The sequence below is a fragment of the Nematolebias whitei genome, chromosome 10 (assembly GCF_014905685.2).
Source record: "Nematolebias whitei isolate Nwh7 chromosome 10, NemWhi1, whole genome shotgun sequence".
Lineage (NCBI taxonomy): Eukaryota > Metazoa > Chordata > Actinopteri > Cyprinodontiformes > Rivulidae > Nematolebias > Nematolebias whitei.
In genome coordinates, this window is record NC_056507.1 from 44652108 (window position 1) to 44656288 (window position 4181).

Below are 4181 nucleotides of genomic sequence, written 5' to 3' on the forward strand. Positions count from 1 at the left end.
GCCACATGTTGATAAAAGCTTGGGAGACAGTCCTTTAGATTCACGTGGTTAAAGTCTCCGGCTACAACGTAAAGAGCCTCGGGGTGTTTGTTCTGCAGCGATCTGATGATATCATGAAGCTCCTGCAGTGATTCGTTAGCGTTAGCGTCCGGAGGAATGTAAACGACAGTGATAAAAGTCACCGTGAACTCACGGGGTAGATAATGTGGCCGACATTTCACTGTTATTTGCTCCAAAGCCTTCGAGCATGAGCTATTTACAACAGTACAGTTCGTGCACCAACTTTTACTCACGTAAATGCACACTCCGCCTCCCCGTGATTTCCCTGTTAGCTCGCTGCAGCGGTCCGCTCGAAAAAAAAGTCTGTCATCCAGCTGGAAGACTGTATCCGGCGTTTCGCTTGTAATCCACGTTTCTGTGAGGCAAAGCACCGCACACTTCTTCATCTCTTCTGAGGCACCCGCTCTCAGACCAAGTAAATCCACCTTGTTGTCCAACGAGCGGACGTTCGACAGAAAGAGAGACGGCATGGGGAGTTTACCGGCTTTAGCGTTAGCTTGTAGCCTCACCATAACCCCCGCCCGGCATATAGATATACATTCTAGATTTGCGCCACTCAAGGTGGCTGCATTTTGGAGAAGCTGTTGCTTTCATTTTTAGATATTACTTTGAAAACTTTAATTTCTCATTTTTCTGGATATAAATGGCTTTTTTGGATGATTATTTCCGCTGGTGTCGGATGCTGTGCAGGTGGAAGGATTTTTACAGAAATATCTTTGCTTTTGGACATTTGTTATGATGCGTAACCATAACAACAAGGTTGTTTTTTTACAACGAGGAGCAGCTGATTGACATCTCCAAAGCTCAAAAAATATCTCATCTAAAGCCCCAAATCCCAAATGAGTTGAAAAGGAGACGTTGTGGATGCATAGCAGGAGCAAAGAAGAGAGAGAAAGAGAGAAGAATGAAGTTCAAACCATCTCTTCCATTGATCATGATGGGCAATGTGAGATCACAGGGAAACAAGTTTGATGAACTTCAACCCCTAACAAGGACCCATCCAGAGTATCGGGAATGCAGTGTTATGTGTTTCACTGAGACATGGCTGCAGGATCATATCCCCGACTCCAGCGTTTCTCTACCAGGCTTTCTGACTATACGAGCAGATAGAGATTTAAAGAGGAGTGGCAAAAGCAAAGGAGGTGGGTTGGCAGTACTTGTGAACAACAGATGGTGTAATCCTGGACATGTTACTGTGAAGTGTTGTCTCTGCAGTCCAGATATTGAACTGTTAGCACTAAGTTGTTGTCCATATTATTTGCCAAGAGACTTCACCAGTGTTATTTTGGCAACTGTTTACATTCCACCCAATGCTGTTGCCGAGACTGCATGTGATGTCATCAGCTCCGAGGTTGCTAAGCTACAGACACAACACCCTAGTGTGTTTGTTGCAATATCTGGGGATTTTAATCATGTCTCTCTCTCTCTGCTACACTTCCGACATTCCAACAGTTTGTCCGCTGCTCTACCAGAGAAAGCAAAACGCTGGACTTGTTTTATGCAAATGTCAAGGATTCATATATTCTTAAAGCAAGACCCCTTTTTGGCAAATTAGATCACAATCTTGTGTTTCTCTGCTCAAAATATAAACCCCTTGTTCAGAGGCAACCTGCAATAAAGAGAACAGTGAGAAAATGGTCAACAAAAGCTGAAGAAGCCCTGCGGGGTTGTTTTGAGGCTACAGACTGGGATGCACTGTGCCAGCCACATGGAGAGGACATCAATGCTATGACTGAGTGTGTGACTGACTATTTAAACTTCTGTGTAAACAACACCATCCCCACCAGAATAGTGAGATGCTTCCCCTATAACAAACCCTGGATCACTACTGACATGAAGGAACTGCTAAACCAGAAAATAAGAACCTTCGGGGGGGGAGACAGGGAATTATTGAGGAGTACACAAATGCAACTACAAGTCAAGATAAGAAACAGCAAGGAGGTGTACAAGAAGAAGCTGGAGAGCAAGCTCCAGCAGAACAATATCAGAGAGGTGTGGTCAGGGATGAAAAAGATCACAGGCTTCAAGCAGAAGGTAAATGGTAAATGGACTGTACTTATATAGCACCTTTCTATCATATTGAGACACTCAAAGCACTTTACACTACAATCTGTGCCCTCATTTACCCATTCATACAGCACTCTACTAGATCTCTACAAAGCTAATTGAACAAATCATTCTAAAGAGACTAATCAGTGATTTATCACATTCATACACCGATGGGACACACATCGGAGGCAACAAGGGGTTCAGTGTCTTGCCCAGGGACACTTCGGCATGTGACTGTTGTGGGGTTCGAACCCCCAACTCTTGCATTGGAGGACGACTGCTCTAACGACTCAGCCACAGCCGCACAGAAGGAGGATCAGAAGGATGGAAGCCTAGACAGAGCCAATGAACTGAACACGTTCTTCAATAGGTTCAGTTCAGGAACAAGCTCAGCATCCTCCTCTCTTACCCACAGCCAAACAGATATACCACCCTCCATTGACCCAAGGCTGTCCTGTCACACCTCAAATACTGTATCTACCACCTCAGTCATTGACATTTCTTCTTTTACATGTTGGTCTTCAACCAAATCAGAAGATGCTGATACCTCCTTTGCCTCCCCCCTCTGTGTCTCTAAAAGTCAGTCGAGGAAGCAGCTGGAGAGACTGAACCAGAATAAGGTTGCAGGTCCAGATGTTGTCAGTCCCAGAGTCCTGAAGGTCTGTGCAGAGCAGCTCTGTAGGGTTCTGCAGCACCTCTTCAACCTTACCCTGACCCAGGAGAAGGTTCCAGTGTTGTGGAAAACAATCTGCCTTGTTCCAGTACCAAAAAAACCTCACCCATCAGTCCTCAATGACTATAGACCTGTTGCCCTGACATCCCACATCATGAAGGTCCTAGAGAGACTTCTGTTGGCCCACCTGACTAAACAAACATGCACATATCAGGACTCACTGCAGTTTGCTTATCAGCTTAGACTTGGAGTTGAAGATGCCATCATACACCTGCTTCAGCAAACTCACTGTCATCTAGAAAAGGCAGACAGCACTGTGAGAGTCATGTTCTTTGATTTTTCCAGTGCATGTAACACAATCCAGCCTGATTTACTTTGTCAGAAACTCCAGAAGACTCAGGTGGAGGCCTCAACAATCACTTGGCTCAAAGACTACCTGACAAACAGACCACAGTTTGTGAGACTGAAGGGTTGTGTGTCTAACCAGGTGGTCAGTAGCTCAGGAGCACCACAGGGGACTGTACTCTCACCATTCCTTTTCACTCTGTACATCTCAGATTTCCAGTAAAAAAACAGACTGCTGTCATCTGCAGAAATATTCAGATGACTCTGCAGTGGTTGGGTGGATCAGAAATGGACAAGAAGCTGCGTACAGGGAACTGGTGGACCGCTTTGTGGCATGGTGTAGAAACAATCATCTCATCTTGAATGTGAACAGAACAAAGGAGTTGATTGTAGATTTCAGGAGAAACAGGAACAGGTCCAACCCTATTTCCATCATGGGAGAAGTGGTGGTGGTGGAGAAGTATAAATACCTTGGGGTTCACCTGGACAACAGACTGGGCTGGAAATGCAACAGTGAAGCTGTCTACAAGAAGGGACAGAGCAGACTGTACTTCTTGAGGAAACTGAAGTCCTTCAATGTTTTTCAGCAAGATGCTGCATATCTTCTATAAGTCTGTTGTAGAGAGTGCTGTCTCTTCTGCCATCATCTGCTGGGGGAGCAGCACCAGAGCAAGTGACTTAAAAAAGATCAACAAGCTCATAAAGAAGGCTGGCTCAGTTCTGGGGACTCCGCTAGAACCTTTGGAGGTGACTGTACAAAGAAGAATTCTTCATAAAATGAAGAACATTATAGACAACCCTCAGCATCCTCTTCATCAGCCTGTCATACAACAACAGTCTTCAGTCAGAGGCTTCTTCAAATCTGCTGTAAGACAGACCGCTACAAGAGATCCTTCCTGCCCACAGCTTTCAGCATCTAGAACAACTCTTTAATGAAACTAGGATGATGAGTTACCACAACATTTAATTTCCCTCTGAGATTAATAAAGTATTTTTGAATTTAATTTAATTGAATATATGTATGTATATATATATATATATATATATATATATA